General features: G+C 39.4%; 1 long non-coding RNA gene across 3 annotated transcripts in view; it reads right to left on the bottom strand.

Moving 5' to 3' along the window:
* The window catches only part of LOC144300163 (uncharacterized), a 42,957-nt gene extending 26,208 nt beyond the window's left edge, over nt 1–16,749 (bottom strand). For 2 of the 3 annotated variants that reach the window (XR_013366759.1, XR_013366757.1), the window contains exons 1-2: nt 16,604–16,749; nt 16,116–16,241 (exon numbers count right to left, since the gene is read on the bottom strand). This is a non-coding gene — a long non-coding RNA (uncharacterized LOC144300163). Of the gene's footprint in view, nt 1–15,240; nt 15,577–16,115; nt 16,242–16,603 lie in introns of those variants that run through there. The other variant, XR_013366758.1, reaches the window with a different exon arrangement.
* Between the last annotated feature and the right edge of the window lie 892 nt (nt 16,750–17,641).

The following is a 17,641-nucleotide window of genomic DNA, read 5'->3' as shown; positions in this document are numbered from 1 at the left end:
TACTAGATACTGGATACGTGTTTGATGACATACTGCGTCTGACACGGACAACCTACATGTAAGTAGATGTATAAACAGATATATGGAATGCACACTGTAGATTATCATTGGTATGTTTTTCCCTTAATTTTTATTAAATTGGGAAAACAAAAGCAGTGAACCCTTTCGATTTGATACTTGAATTGGCTAACTGTACTGTGTAAACTCCTTAGATCTGCACTAATACAGCAGTGACTAGTCACATGTGGCTATATAAATTTAATTAAAGTTAAATGAAATTTAAAATTCATTCTTTCTACTATACCTGACACATTTCAAATACGCAATAGCCACATGCGACTGTTAGTTACCATGTATTGAAGAATGCACCTTCATTGCTGTAGAAACTTCTTTTGGACAGTGTTGCCTTAGAATGCTCTTTAGAAGAGCACCCTGGGTAGATTACTGCAGAATGATAAAAAAAAAAAAAATTCTTTCCTTTATGGTTTCATATTGCTTTAGGAAATGTCTGCTAGCTCAGATCTTCAACAATATAGGCAGGACCATTCCTGGTGCTAAGTGGATCAAAATGACATTAAATGGACTGTTACCAAAATCACAGAGTAAGATTAAAATGCCAGGAGCTATAGCTGTCAAATGACTTTGTAGTGGCTCTCTTGGTTCTTTTCCTAGCAGTCTGAAACATACACCAATGTCTTTAGAAATTGGCTTGGCCTTTCTCTGTAAGGAATTGCTGTTGGATGATGGAGAACTTCATACACATGGCAGGTTTTCTGGATAGTCTGTCCTCAAATAGAGACAAAATTCACTGGGAATATAGACAGTAGATACCTCACTGCTTACCCTACCCCCCTTAGATGCTGCAGGCAAGCGTTCAAAGGAAGTGTTCTGGTATCCATGTCTCTGCCTCAGGAGAAGCTCATTTTCCAGTTTAGATTTGTATCAGGAAATTATGCTTCCTGCCAAAAGGAGATTTAAGGACTGCACCCTCCCTGTATCACCAAAAAGAAAACAGATCACCCACGACCCAGACAGAGATAACAAACAGATCACTCTAATTAAGAAAAAAAAAAAAAAAAAGATGCAGCATTCTACAAACAGAGTCCAAGCACTTCTGGGCTGTAAAAAAGAGTGAACTTTGGAGAGGTTTCTGGTTGAGGCCCTTAAAATGAATTTTTAATAAATTATACATGTTGACTAAGATTAAGGTCTTCATATGGAAAAGTGACTTTCTATGGCAGACCAGCAAAGGCCTAGAAAGGTGTGGGATGTTGAAAAATAAAAAGCAGGAAAAGATACAGATGGAACCAGAACATAAATGCTTCTGTTTGCCCTACGAGCTGCAAGGTTTTCACGAGTTCTCAGTGAGTCGGAGCTAGAGGTTGATATTAGAATTCCACCATTCTGTTGTTTATATTTATGCTGCTATTTCTAAAATGTGTTCTGAAGAACCGTTAACTGGCTACGGGAGAAAGTTTCCGTGGAAATAAGTTTAGGAAGTACCTGGGTTAAATAAGATTAAATATGTCTTAAAAATAATCACAAGACTTCTTAAGACTTTTACTATGTCACTATGTGTTGTGAGTCTCTAAAAGGTTGTGAGAGGGATAAAGAATTTGTTAAGCTTTTGTAATAAGCATTTGGGATTTTAGGTAAAGCCCCAAGGCAGAGAAAAAAATTGGTGTAAGTAGCGTCATATTATAAAGAGTAGCTACTAAACATGTGGCCGTAGGGCTGAAAGGGTGACAAAATGCAGATGATGGCGTGGACATTTGATGAGTGAATATTTACAAAACTTTTAGAGCACTGCCTTGCATGTGGTGCTTAAAAGGCAATAGTTATTGTATTGTTTTGGGACTTCATGGGCTATTAGTGGAGAAGTCCCTCTTGGCCTCCCTGTAGAAGATATTGAGACGCTCTTGGCCAATCGGAAGCAAGGATGCTGCACAGGCCCTAATGACATGAAGTCCAAGATTGCAGAGTGTCCTCACAGGGCCTGGCTCATGCCTGCTCTGGTAGTAATCACTACGTCCCCTCCCACGTGTGAGGCTGAGTGATGGTCGTGGATCGCCTAACGAGCCTAGTGGGGAGTAGCGGTTGGTGGTAGTTTGGGGGTAGCTGACTGGTGAGGAAACAAGCCAAGGGCTGCAACTAGAGGTGAGCTTAAAAGCCAATGGAAGTGATAAACTTTGACAGTAAAACTGACCTCATCTCTTGGCAGCAGTGAAAAAGCTCTCATCTAGTGATTTTAATATTGGAGCAAAATAAGCACGCCAGACTTTGGTATATATTTATCCCATGTTGAAACAGCAGGGGAAGAAAATCAGATATCATCTTCACATTTTTCTACTCTGATTTTTCAGTTTCAATTGCACTTGAGAAGTCTGACCCAATCTTTCACTCCCGAGTCGCCCTCACTGAGCCTCTCTAGGTGGGATGATTGGGGAACAAAGTTTTGGTTGAGATTTATTGGAGAGGAGTAAGCCCGGCTCCGTAACAGATCAGGCTCTGAAAGGGAAAAGCAAATGCAGCAGAAGGACTCCACAGGAATTCAGTCCTGGAGGGAAGGAGGGTAGCAGGATTCAGCGGGAGGTTGAGAACTGGGCCCAGGAATCTCTCTCTTTTCTTTCCTCCTCTTTTAAATATCCAACTGTATGTTCCTACGGCTTTCAGTATTGTCTTCTACCCATACGTCTTCTCCCCGTACTCTGGTCCTAAAGGCAATTCCTGCTCCAATTGATGTTGGCCCAATTGACTTGAGGAATTGAAAATGAATTATAAACATAAAAGATTCCCACCAACCTAAGAAATAAAAATCAAAACAATAAGATAACCTGAAAGTATCTTAAACAGATGAAAGATATCTTCAGAATGTTCTCTAAATGAGGACAAACTTGCTAAAATCAATATTGTATTGTAGCATTGACTCTCTGGGTGAGGCTAGAGGCATAAAGGATTTAGATTTTAGATTTTTTAATAAACAGAAGGCATAACATGGCACCAATAAAGATGATATTTTGGCACTTAAAGAGAGCATAAATACAGATGAGTAAGAACGAGGCTGGAATTGTTTCTACCACTGGCTCATGGATAGCCTTTAAATAAATGGTGATATTCCTTCTGTGTATTCTCTGTCTTGTTTTTTGACCCCTGTATCAGCTTTTTCTTGCAACGTGATAAACCAGCTCAAGCCACTGTTGCTTAAAATGTCAACAAGTCTTTACTTGTGTTGCCTGGGCAATTTTTTGCTGTCCTCACTTAGCTTCAGTTGGTTGCAGGACTGGGTTCAGTGGATGGTTGCAAGGGCTGGGGCTCTTCACATGTCATTGCACCCATGGTGTCGTCACCACATGGTGGTCTCAGGTTCCAAGCCAGCAAGGGCAGAAGCTTCAAGGTCTCCCTAGACAGAATTCCTTGGAATTCACACCACATCACGCCCACCATATTCCATTAATCAAAGCCACTCCAAATGCTGGCCCAGATTCAGAGGAAGGGGAAAGAGATTCTAACTCTTGATGAGAAGAGTCACAAAGCCACATTGCAGACTCACATGTCTAAGGAAAGAAAGATTTTGTGGTCGTCTTTCCAAATAGTTGACCACAGCCCCCAAACCATTACTGAGGAGTAGGAAGGGGACTTGAAAATAAGGAGATGGGTAGAGAGAAGTTTCTTTCTAAGCAACCATTTTGCCTCTGTTTGTCCTGAAAACCTGAAACTTTAGACCTTTAGCTTCAGAGGGTCATCCACATCTGATAATGCTGATTGTAATTTTTATATTGATGTGTAAGCAGTAGAACTGTAGTATCCATCTGTACCCAGGAAGGAGAAGAATTTCTTCCAAGTGTGTGCTGGTAACTTATATTTTATAAGAACGATGCAGTGGCCGAGTTAGTGCAGGAGAAGGAGAAGAGCTAAAGGCAGAGCTTTTGAAACTGGATCACTCATCGTAGGCATCGGAATCGCTTGGGGTGCTTGTTGAACATTGAGAACCTTGCATCCTCCTAAATCAGAATCATAAATGACCCACCAGCCTACGAGTCCTGAAGTAGATGGGAATTTGAGGACGTGTGCATCATGACATATTTCTTAAGTGTAACATTAAAAGGATTTTTAATTGAACACCCTACAGGTTAGGCAGAATTTGGAAAACACTGAGCATCACAAAGGTGCTTATAAACTTGCCCGTTAGTGAATTTTGTTAGATTGTAAGTTCTTTGAAGGAAAACCAAAAACATGGCATCTTCTAAACTCAACAACATTACAAAAAGCCAAAAACTAGACATTGAATTAAATTGTATTTCGATTCGGTAACTTTGAAAAGCAGAAATATCAGGTAGGGCACCTGCTATTTATACAGTAGATTTGTATTCTGGTCCTAAAGGCAATTCCTATAATCAATTAGTATTGTATGAAGAAGTAAAAATTCCATCAACTTCTAGCCCTAAGATTAATTGTATGTGTGGTTTAGCCAATTTTATAGCATTTCCTTGGGAAGCTTACCTATAAGAATTTCTATCTTAGGGGGTTACTGTAAATATTAAATAAGGTAGGATATGGAAAAAAGTTTAAAAAATAGCTTTTCTTAAAATACACTTTATAATAAAATCTGTATCAAAGTATCAATCACTTGTTTATTTTTTGCTCAGAAGCATTTAGTTAAGTGGGTGCTTATTTAAAATCTGTAAATCTTTTCTCTCTATTTAGACTCTTAATAACTATCCATTTAATGAGAGAATGATGTGATGTCGGACCCATTTCCTGCAAAATATGCAGCTGTTTTCATGGCACTCTGAGCCTTATTAAAGTGATATTTTGAGAATTATTTCACATTGCTATTCAATTACTATATGGTTTTAGAAAATACACTTTCACCTCATCAGGATGTTGCTGATTTATTTTATCAGGACAATAGCAAAACTAAAAAAAAATTACCCACCATCATTGGATTTAGTAACAAATTGATAATCTTATAGTTGCTCTTTTAATAGTGTATATAGATTCTCACCCTCCCTTAAAATTTCAGTTCTTAAAATACCCCTGTTTATCTTGCCTTTTGTTTTTTATGGGTGTTTGTTTGTTGGCTTTTCTCCCTTAATTCTGCTATATTTTCCGCAGGCCAAGACTAAAGAGGGTCCAATGTTATGCCTTCTGTCTGATGAGGAATACAGTTGGTCTGTCTGGACTTGACACTTTCCTACCCATACACAACCCCCAGGTGGACGCTGGGAGAGGAAAGGAAAGATAAAGAGTCACAGGTAGAAAGAGGGCAGAGCTACAACTTCCCCATGGCTCCCACTGGTTCCCTGGATGATTGAAGGGCACTGCTTTCTGGCCTCATCTGTCTGGAGGGGGAAGGGAGGAAGCTCTCAGGCAATGGCCATTCTTCCCTCTTCCTGGGGAATCACCTCAGGGGATACACCCCCCATCATGGGACCTACCCACGGCCCCATCACTGCTGCTCTATGGATCAAAACGGAAGTGTCAGAGGCCTTGGAGCAGGTTTCCTAGCTCTGACCTGTGCAAGATTGAGAGAAAAAGAAGGAAATTAACCAGGCATTGATGTTCTGCTATTGAATAGATAGTCTGCTAAGGGGTTTGCATATTTTGGCCACAGCCTTGTGAAGTGGCTATTCTTACTTTTTCATTGGTAAAGAGATAATCTAAGCTCAGAGTTTAATCAGCGTGGTTAAATCACACAGCTAGTAAGAAATAGAGCTATAATTAAACTAAATATAAGGACTGGAATCGTGGAGTGCCTGGGTGGCTCAATCGGTTGAGCCACCCACCGACTCTTGGTTTTGGCTCAGGTCACCATCTCATGGAGGGTGGGATTGAGCCCCACATCAGGCTTCATGGTCAGCAGGGAGTCTGCTTGAAGATTCTCTCCCTCTGCCCCTATCCCATTTGTGCTCTTTCTTTCATATATATATATATATTTTTTTTTAACTTAAAATAACTCCCAAAATTCTGATAGTCATACACACTCTGCAAAATGATCCAAGTAAGTAGCTTTTAGAATTGTGCATATAGTAAATGTTAATAGGCCCTGGCCAACGGCCAGGCTGCCCCTTCAATGAGTAAAGTTCTCATATACCAAAAACAAAGCAGACAAAACAAAACCCATAACTTTCAAGGCGCACGGTCTTTGGGTTATTGACCCTGTTTTCCATTTCAGGAACTGTCATGATACTAAGTCCAAACAATGTTTTTGTTTTACACTTAGCCAAGGATTATCAAGCATTTTTTTTTGGACTACAACCAGTGAATATTACACAGTATGTTACCTCATTATTCCCCCAACCCATGCCTGCCCCAAAGGGAATTTTACACCATTCATTGTATTGCTAGGAATAAATTCAATTTCAAAACCTGTGCCAGCATAGATACTTCTTTTGTTTTTAGGTGCCTGATTCCCATGCAGTCCTATAGTTAGCAATGTGTACTTAATGATTAATACAAAGCTTTTCCATTTATGAAAAGGAGGAAAAAAACTCATCTTCCATGTATTTAAGGTCTACACAAAGAAAACTATGCAGTGCATAGTGTTACATAATTTAGATAGAATACGTTTAGGGCTGACCCTTGGGGAAATTGGGAAGGGGTGAAACTCACCTTTCAACATTCTTAGCCTCCCACCTTCCAAATTCTTTGTAGCATCCTATGCCAGATATCATTATTTTTAATGACTGGCCCCTTGAGGCAGCCAAATGAATGAATCTCTACTTGTGAAATGCATCAAATAAAAGGAGATATTTGGGAAACGGTTAATTTGTTCTGAAATCACAGCAGGGAGGCAAGGATTTGTGAGAAAGGGTTATCCCTCAGCATTTGCCTCCCACTATCCCAGAGGTGAGATCCCACGTTTAAGCAGACAAGCAGATAACCAAGGAGAAGAAACACCGAAACAATTCTTCGGAAAATGGAACCCGGCCAAGGGGGCATTTGTTGATTCACTTCTAGCAGAGCTAGAGACAGAGGCCCCTCCCGTGTCCGTTCTGTTGGCCAAGGCACCCAGGGTTTTCTCTTTACAGTTGCTGTCAAAAATGCATGAGAAGAAACTCCACTCTTCTCCAAAAAATTTTCTTCTTATGGAGGTAAGAACGGAAATCTTAGTTCAAGGTCTTCTATTAATATTCCGGAATAAGTAGGTAGAGTTGTGAAAGGTTCTATAAACCTTTAAATTGCTATTAGCTAATCAGAATCATTGTTCAGTGATCATTATCTGTCATTAAATGACCACTGAATCAGAATGTTCATACTGCTTTTCAATTAAAATGTAGAATAGCCAGGACGGGCTCAATAGCACACAGAGCAGCAGCCATGGGACCCAGTGAGGCTGCCATTACCCAGAGGTAATTGACCACTTAAGAACTTAAGTTAACTTCTTGATGCAGCTGGCTATTTCTGCCAATGTCATTTCTAAAGGCTTTTCCTACAGAAAGAGCACTCGTATAAACAATATGCCTTGTAATGGGGTGTTCAAGATAAAAACCGCTCACGATTTTTAAAATTCCATCCAAGTATGATGCCCTGTCGGTTGTTAGGGATTCACGCAATAGCCTACAGAAGAAAGAGATGAAGAAATGTGATGGCAGGATAGAGGCCACGTAGGTAGCTCAGGTTATGATCAGGAAAGGATTTCGCTTTGAGCTAAAGTGTATTTACACACGCACTCACCCAGAGACACACACGACTGTGTGCGTGATCTATGAAACATCAAAGCAACTGATGGCTAAATGAAAAATTCAGTCCGTCAGTCAACTCAAACACGACAGTAGACGACGTTTGGCTATTTCTTTTTCTCTCACATGATTAACAATTTCCATGAAAAGCAGAGAGATCCTAAAGACAAGATAGGACGGGCTAGTTATGGAAGAGTTAAGTTTTCCATAAGAAAGAGAAACACAGTTAAATACTACATCACAAATTACCATTTTTATGTCACTACCCCACGATGACTTTAGCACTAAGCCTGCTACATCTTCACACTCTCATTAGGATATAATGCATATTCATGGTCCTGATTATATAGCCACTTTCTTGACTTGTTTTAATTGTGCATAAAGACACTGTGACAGGAGACCTGACCTTTTCAAGATCATTTTCTCTCCATTGCTTTTCACAAAGCTATTAACTTGTCTCCTTCCCAAAGATTGCAATAATTTATTTCCCATTAATAAAAAATTCCTGGTGCCATGCAAATTAAAATTTATTCAGCAAATAGAATTCTTTGGATTATTTTCTAATGGCTTTAAATACTTCCAGCTTAGAAAGAAAAATAATATTAATGGGTACAGGCTGAGTGGATAATTGCATACATCGGAGAAAAACGAATATACAGCCAATGCTGTAGCTTACCTCACATCAATTACCTAGAAGAGTTGCTTTACTTCTTTTTTCAAAAAATATATTAAATAATTTATTTCAGGGGGTATCATTATGGTCTTGAAATGATCCCTATTACATGAAAAGCTCAGCAACTTACACGTATAAACAACACATGTTGGTATAAGAAAACCAGACCAAGTTAAAAAAAAATAAAAAAGAAGTGTGTAGGTGTAAATGACATTATTTAAGGGGGTCACTTAGCTGAAGTGGCAGTGAATTACAATATAACATGAGCAAGGAATAAATGAAATGCAAGGAATTAGATTCCTTTTCTTACTAAATGGCACCTGTCTTGCTCTTTGTAATTGGTACTCTGTGAGAGAACCAAATTTCCAGAGGATGTTGCCTTTGAACTTCATTATTCTGACAGAAGTTAAGAATATCTTCTTCGTGCTACGTACTTTTCCCCTGTTCTTTGCATTTTAGGTTAATTGATGAAAATCGGGTGTTAAAATGTTTATATACAAAATGTTTTAGACCTAAAGTTCTGTGGGTAGCACATAATAATTACTGTCAACCTATTTGCTCCATATAAAAATAATGCCAGTGCCTAAAGGTTGACATTTTAACTTTGGGCCATCATAAACATAACTCTTTCTGGTTCTTGACGTAGTAATTGCATTGGACAGGAGGGATTAGAACACCCAGGAGAACTTTGTGGGTTTGAAATTTTCCAATGGAAACAAAGCTCTTTGAGTATTTTCTTCATAGTCTAGGAAATTAGAAAAGGAAGGAGTGGGTGGGCAATCTAGTTAACCTGCCAAATGGGGCAATTTTTCCCCTTAAATAGAAGACTTCATTGTCTGTTCCAATCTAATTTTAAAGATTTCTTTTCCTGTCCTCTCTATAATCCAAAAGGGAAAAAAAAAAGATCGGAGAAAAGAACTACTATTTTGATGCTATTTGGTAGATAATGAGATTTTTATACCGATTATTTCACTGGACCCTCAGATGATTTTTTGAGCCCGGTAAGGTCATTTTTCACACCTTGCTTCACAGGAAAGGAAACTGAAGGCCCATAGAAATGAAACTATGTGCCCAGAGTTACAGGCTAATAAATTAAGAAGCCAGGACTCAACCTAAGATTCTGTGGCTCTTCCTAAGCGCCTACCAAATTAACTCAAATAAGCTAGACTTAACCTCTGTAGTGATGGTTGTCAAGTGGGGGCAATATTGCCCTCCAGGAAACATTAACAATGTTTGGAAATGTTTTTGGTTGTCACAACTTGTATATGTGTGTTAGAGGCTGCTGTTGGCAGCTAGTGGGTAAAAGCCAAGGTAAACACCTCACATTGCCCAGAACAGTCTTCCAAAAGTCAGAATTATTTGGTTCAAAATGTAATGGTACCCTTGCTAAGGCATTCTGTTCTATAAACATGCGATAAAAAAAAAAAAAAGAAGTAAACAACTTTATAGATACTTGCATTTTTAGTTTGAAAGCATTGGGTTATCTCTCTACAACAACGGAAAGAAAAGTAGGAGAGAGCCAAAAGCAAACAAAGCCAGAAAATAAGGCAAAAACAGTCCTTAGGTGAAGACAAAAATTAAAATAATTCTATAATTATTAAACGATTCATCATTGAATGACATAAATATTAAATGTTTAATCACTTAATTCAATAATTATTAAATGATTAATCACTTAATTAATTAAAATAAAATAGTAAAGGGAGAATGTTTAGATGAAGGACGCAGGAAGGTCCTAGAGCACACAGCAGATGAGAAAGCTCTAAAATGCATCCGGAAATAAACACCAAAGATGATGCGGATCACTGGATGGCGAGGAAAGGACACTGTCATAAAAATACAAATAGTTGACACCTGCCATGAGACACCCAGTAACTGTGTTAGGCGAGCCAGTCAGAGAAATGCTCAGAAGGAGAGCAGAGAGACTCTAGAAAATACTCCTCAATGCAGGACACAGAATCAGCATTTCTAGTGTGAAAAGCTTGACGATGAGTGAAAAAGAGAGCAGTTCCCTGGACTACCAATAACGGTAAGGCTGGAAAATCAAGAGAGGAGTTTAAATAGGAGTTTAAACTCAGCACAGAGCACTCTTTCTCTGGGAATTCATCTTCCTTGTTCTGAAACCTTTAGCTGCTATGTATTGTAATCAACGTAGGAGGAGGAGTATATTTTACCCTGTTCAGTCATTTTAATAAAACGAAGCATTACAGAATATTCCGGTGTTTTGTGAAATTTAAGGCAGTCCTGGGATTTCCAGCCTTACTAGGAAATTAAAATTAACAAGGCTCAATAAAATTATGATGTGTGTGTGTGTGTGTTTTTTAAACAAGGCAGAGCAGCTTCGTCGAAAAAAGATTCTCAACAACGGGTAGCTCTTTTGGGTTTCTGGACCCAATTGCAACATGTGGGGCGGGCACCCCCCAAACTATCAGCAATTCTTCATCACCTGCAGGAAGATACAGCATCACGACACTCCCTGAACACAGCACCAGATTCCACAGGTTGAGGGCTCAGCCTTACGAGACCGGCCTCCACCAGCCCCAGTTCGGCTGCCAATGGCAAGCCCGAGCTGCTACTTTTCCTTCTGACCAACCGGGTATAAATCGGAGGTTCCAACCACCCTCTCCAACTCAGGATGCCAATCTCAAGACCGTACTGCTGACCCCCTTGGTATAAATCAGCACAACCACAACCTGCTCCTCGGGTTTGATTAATTTGCTAGAGCAGCTCACAGAACTCAGAGAAACATCTTACTTACTGGATCACTGATTTATTAGAAAAGAATATAACCTGGGAACAGCCAGATGGAAGAGACGCATAGGGCAGTTCACAGAGCTTCCATGCCCCGTCCGGGGCACCATTCTCCCAGTAGCTGCATGTGTTCACCAACCCAGAAGCAATCTGAACCCCGTCCTTTTTGGAGTTTTATGGAGAATTTATTCAATAGGTACAATTGATTAAATCATTGGCCTCTGGTGACTGAACGCAATCTCCAGCCCCTCCCCCTTCCCAGGAAGTCAGGAGACTGGACTGGAGGCTCCAACCCCTTTAATCACAAGGTTGGCCATCCTGGCAGCCAGTCCTCTGCTCTTCGGTGCTTTCCAAATCTCACCTCATTAACACAACACTACGCATCTTTATTGCTCTCATCACAAGGGTTTCAGGGGCTCTGTGCCAGGCGAGGGGACAAAGACCAAATATATAGTTCTTGTAAATCATAATATCACGGCAACCTCAGCTAAACCTTAGTTGCCTCTTAGCAATCTTGTTGAAAACTATGAGAAAAAGCTGATGAAAGATGAATAGTTTAGGAGTCAGACAACCTGAGAAGAGGATTTGAAGTCTATCTCTCCAGCTCTTACTGGCTTACCTATGGCAAAGATTCCCAAACTTTGCAAACATCAGTTTCCTATTTGGCAGACGAGGAACAATAACAACTATCTCTCGGGTGGTATTAAAAATACTTCACGACTAGCAAACCATGGATCCGGATCAAAAAGAATGGGTGCACTGACCAATGAGAATGGACACGAGCTATAAACAACCAATATGACCACAGGGGTCACTGATGGTCATCCCTGCCTTGCACACAGAGTTCTGTAGAGAATTACATAATTTTGTTTATTTAGTTATTCATCTATTTATTACACGTGTACCGGGATCTAGATGCCCGCCATATTGGGTCCTGGGGATATAGAAGTGATCAAACACAATTTCATGTCTTTGAAAGACTTAAAGTCTAATGAGACCAATAAGATTAATATAATTGCATATGTGTTGGGTATTATTAATATTGAGCTTTATTCAGTTATAGGTCTTTTGAGGTTCTACCCACTTGCAAGTCTCCAGCCTTAACTTTTTCTGGGTGTCTAGTCCTGGGCTTTCAGCTGCCTGTTGGACATCTGTGGCTGGATGCAGGTATCTCAAACAACACAACCATCCCAAACCAAATTTGCCACTGTCTGTGCCAAACAATTTTTTCTACCTCATGCCTCAGGATGATCCTATTATTTGCCTCTGTTGCCAGGCCTCAAATTGTGAGGTCATTACTGAGAATTTGCTATATCATTCAGGGCCCCTGTATCATTCTCAGCCAATCCTGTGGACACATCTGATCTGATTCCCTCCATGCCTTTCCCAGGCTCATACTAATCCAAAATATGTTACCTCCTACCTGGCTTCCTTGCTAGGCCCTCTGCTTTTGCTTCTATGACATATACTCCTAATTCCTAACTTTTTTTTCTATCACCAATGACTAAATTCTGTTTGTTCTTTAAGACCTGTCATATCACTGTGTGCTGTTTTCTATGGATTACTGCTTTCTGAAATGAACTTGTTCATGTATTTTCTTACATGGTCAGGTCTTCTCATCCTCTTTCCCCTCCTGAGCTACCTATTAGCTACATGACTGCAAAAACTGAGCTCATCATAGACATTCGGTAACTATGTGTTGAACAAAAGGAAAGCCCCGCTCTGGGTTCTCACAGGTTAGTGTCTCTTAGCATCTTGCCAATTGTTGCTTTTAGGATCAAGAACCACACCCAAAGTCAATGGCACAAATAGTTCTCCCTATAACTAAAAAATATGTTGTGTCACTAGTTTTTTTTTTTCTACCTGTACCTACCCATTGCTGCTGAACCAAAACTCTGTGACTTTAAAAATTGTTTAGCTTCGACAGTAAAAAGAAACCTTAGCTTTAGTCCATTAGAACAACCTGCCCAAACCTCATTTTCTCCTGCACCTAGATGAAAGTAAATTAAAGAATGTAGATTAAAACAAAAGTGCGTAAACCCTGCTGTTTCTCATTTGCTGTGTTAATCAAGGCTGCAGGAAGAACTTTCTGCCTCCATTAGCCTATGTTTTCATTTTCTGTTTCTCCCTCCTTTCTCTCTGTTCTTGTATTCTCTGCCACCCATCTGAGCCTTTGATACCTTTCCAGAATAAAAATGGATCTTATTCAAACATAAACTATTCAAAACACTTGTGTTAATTGTACAGTAACAGAGAATCATTGTACGTCACAGAGTAAACTGTTTTCTTTTTATTAACTTCTTTTCCCCTGAATGAAAAAAAAAACTGTTAATTTTTTAGGAAATCTGAAGACTTACAAAGAAGGGACCATTTCAGACGGTACATCAGAAGGGCCAGATTCCTGGTGCTGACAGTGAATATTTGGGCAGTACTTTGATGATTGATTTCCAAATAAATTGAACATGAATTGATGCTATGAAGTTCAGAGGAAAGGGAACCCTGACCTGTACTACCCGGAAGGAGACACCTCTGGCCTCACCAATCTTAATTTACCTACATTCTAATCGCATTTCAAAAAAAGTTCCCTACTTAGCTCCCTTTTTTTTTTCCTTTTTTTTTTTTTCAGCTCCCTTTCTTACTCTTCATTTTCTCATAGCTTTTGACTCATTGCATAATTTTATATTAGTGTTAAACAAAATCCTCCTTATCACAGAAACTGAGTTGCAAGATGCCACAGTGACTTAGTGCATCTGTTTGGGAAATTTATTTCATCAAAGGCAGAGCTACCATGGGTCATTTTTGTTGAAAGTGATTTTGCAATCATTATTCAGGAGATAGTCATGGAATATTTTTTTTCCCAGCAGGCTCTTATGGTACCCTAATTTATGTGGCCATTTAAATGTATTGATTATTGCCTAGTGGCACTGGAGATATGCATCCTGAAATCAGGACTGAGTTATGGATTAGTTAGCTGAAAATTTATGCTGTGGATGCATATCTGCTTAATTAAATAGAAGTCATATCCTCTTAAGTGAGACACTCTTTAAAGCTGTGCCTATCAAAACAAGAATAAAAAAACAAAGATATCCCCTTATGTAGAGGAAAGGCATCTTACTATAAGAAAACTGTAGCTGTTGGTCAGCCTCAAGCACAGAAACCCCATGTCATCTGATGCACCCAGCTGAGTCATTACTGTTGGAGTTCCACTCTTACCTCTGCTGGGAATTGCCTTAGCACTTCCTGATGTACCTGAATAATGAGGTTGTTGCACCTGTGAAATAATCATCACACAACCCACAACCACCCATGGGATGCTCGGCACAGCAGATGTTCCAACTCATCATCTACTGGTGGGCTGTCTTCCTCCTCAGACCTTGTCCCACTTCTCTCCAGCGTGGAGCATGTTATTTAACCAAATGAAGACTAAACTCAGCAAACAGCATGAAATTCAGCTGCACTGTCTTCAAACCAACACTGTGTTCAACTGTCCCCATCTCCAGTGTTCTGTTTGAAATATGGAATGAGTATAGGACAGTCACAGTTATCGGCACCCAAACCGCTCTACCAAAGAGAAAGTGTGTCAAATCGTATTATTTGTAAAGAGAATCAACAAATAATGAAATCATTTTGTTCTCTTACCCTGAGAAAATGGCAATTTAGTTCAAGACTAAAATTTAGAGTGATCTAAACATTTCCATTCAGTTCTCATGAAAACTTTCTACACACAAATGGGATGTTTTTGAACTCCAGGACATGAAAAGCTCCATTGTTAGCTTAATTTTCACATGCACATACATGGAAAATAGTGATGTTTTATGTTCACAGTGATGGCTTTAGTGCTGTAGTAACTGTAGTAACTGCAATAAATAACAGTAACTGCAATAAATGCGTGCGGTAGAAACTGTTTGAATGTTAACCCATTCTGAATTTCTGAAAATTAATTCGTAATAATACATCAATGGTTGACGTTCTGAGGATCCTTCCTTGTCCATTATAACCTTCTAGTTGGGGGATTAGAAAGTTGAAAACTACATTTCTTATGCTGCCTCACCACCATGGTTCCAGTTGCAAATCAGTTTCTACCCTTTATATTCAATAAGACATGTGAAAGGTAGACTTGAGGGGATGGCCACCTTCTGATATCTCTAGGCCAGTGGTTCTCTGAGTTTGGTCCCTGGACCACCAGCAGTACTAGGGCTAGGGACTTAGTAGATATACAAATTCCTGAGCCCACTTTCAACCTACTGAATCAGAAATTGTTGAGGTGGGTTTAGCAAACGGTGTTTTAATATGCCATCCATTGGATTCTGAAGCATATTCAAATTTGAAATTCACTACTAGGCTTCTGGCTACTGATTAACAAGATGGTGGATACCAGAGGCTTCCTTGCACAGCACTTCATTCCCCAACTTCCTGACTGTGGAGATGTGGTGGCGGCAGTGACATCTTGATTTTGATCTTCTTTACTTCCTAATGGAAAATATGGGTGTCCATTATCTGGTTTCGATCCATTATCTGGATGTGAGAGATGGTTATGCCCCTTGCACTGATGTCCTGTGTTTAGCACAGCTCTAGAGGCAGCCTCCAGAATAGGAGTTGCTTTAGTAGATCACCTGTATTGTTTTGGAAGTCATTTGGGGAAGACTTGCTCCTTCTGTCTTTCCTGTAATCTCATGAGCATCTGCCTACACTAAACTTTCTGCTTCAAATATCTAGAACAGGGTCTGTTTCTTACACAAAACCATGTCTGAGACATTGTTTCAGGCAGTTTTGAAACATGGCCCCAGATTCTTTGAACCGCTTCTCATCAAGAGGCGGGATGTCTGTGCCTTTGAAGCCCTTGAATTTGGGCTCCAGGACTGCTTGACCAGTTACATACAGTAGAAGTGATACAGTGCTCAGGTTTTAAGAAATTAGCAACTTCTACTTCCTGTCTCCAGGGACATTCGCTCTTGTGACCCAGACACTAGTCTGTGAGGAAGCCAAACTATAGCCAGAAACCAACTTACCAACCATATAAGGGAGACATTTTGGATGTGGCTTCTTCAGGCCCAGGCAAGCTGCCCCAACTGATGGCACAAATGACAGAAATTAATCTTCCCTGCGGAGCTCTGCCCAAAGAGAAGATTCATGAGCTAAAAATCAATAAATCAATAAATCAATAAATCAATAAAATCAATAAAATCAATTAAATAATATTAAAAAAGGTTATTCAGTTGATAGCAAATGTCATTTTTCCTAAAAGTCTGATGTTCTTTGATTTGTTTATTATAACTAATTACAGGGTTTAAAAAAATATTGTATTTATTTATTCCTGAGAGACACAGAGAGAGGCAGAGACATAGGCAGAGGGAGAAGCAGGCTCCCTGTGGGGAGCTCAGTGTGGGACTCGATCTCAGAACCCTGGGATCAAGCCCTGAGACAAAGGGAGATGCTCAACCGCTGAGCCACCCAGGTGCCCCTAATTACAGGATATTGTAATGGACATTACACTTACATAAGGTGAAACTAACTGAATGTGAACATTTTGTTCTTCTTCTTCAGATAAAGATCTCAGAAGACCCTGTGGTTGCTTTTAGCCACTGGGTTTTGCCGTGATCAGTTATGCAGCAATAGATATCTGGAAGAGTCCCTAAGCCAGAATATTTGTAGAATCAGAACAAAGATTTCAAATCTAGGCCAAAGTGATGTCACAGTTAGAATTTCCCTAAAGCAGATCCAGATGTGAGGTGGTTGGGGTACGATGATAAGAACTAGACAGTAGGGAATTTTGAAGACGTGAGGCCCTCCTGTCAATTTCACATCCTATCACAGAACTGGTTTCAGTATTTTCCCCGTTTAAGTTTGATGATGTAAAAATATCATGTTTTCTGCCATGGAGACTCTTACATAAAAGAAAGAACTTATATATACACATATGTACGTTTTTAATCTTTCAGCTTTATATTTAAGTGTGAATTTATAGAACAAAGCACTGGAATTAGGGGCAATACAAGGCAAATCAAGGGATGTCAACTTTTTTACCAGCAAGAGGTCATTTGCTGTAACCTGAGCTACTTCTCAGCTGTTCAGTCTTACAATGTCACATTTCCCCATGCAGGACCTGATTGTCCTACTAGATTTTTCTTTATAGATAAACATCTCACATATTTTTAAGTAAGAATGATTATTCTCTTTTCCAGATGAAGAAGTGGAAGCACAGTGGTGAGATAACTCTTACAACATCATATAGTCAATTGGGGAATGAAATGATTAGGTCCCTGGCCCTGGTCTCTCCATATCCTAAGCAATATTCAATCATACAGAAAACAGTGAGGTAGAGACTTGACCATTCTTACTGAAACTATAGATTTTCCTAGGGTGATTGGGCAAAGGAGATGATTCAAGATTATAATATTAAAACAAATTATTTATATTTATAAAGCATTATCATTTTAAATAATTCACACATATTTTATTTGGTCTTCACAAAAACTTTATGGGATAGGTAGGGCAGGGATTGAGTTTCATGTAACTTTTTTTTTTTTTGTAGTTT

Source organism: Canis aureus, chromosome 28 (genome assembly GCF_053574225.1).
Source record: "Canis aureus isolate CA01 chromosome 28, VMU_Caureus_v.1.0, whole genome shotgun sequence".
NCBI classification, from domain to species: domain Eukaryota; kingdom Metazoa; phylum Chordata; class Mammalia; order Carnivora; family Canidae; genus Canis; species Canis aureus.
This window is presented reverse-complemented; position numbering and strand designations above follow the sequence as displayed.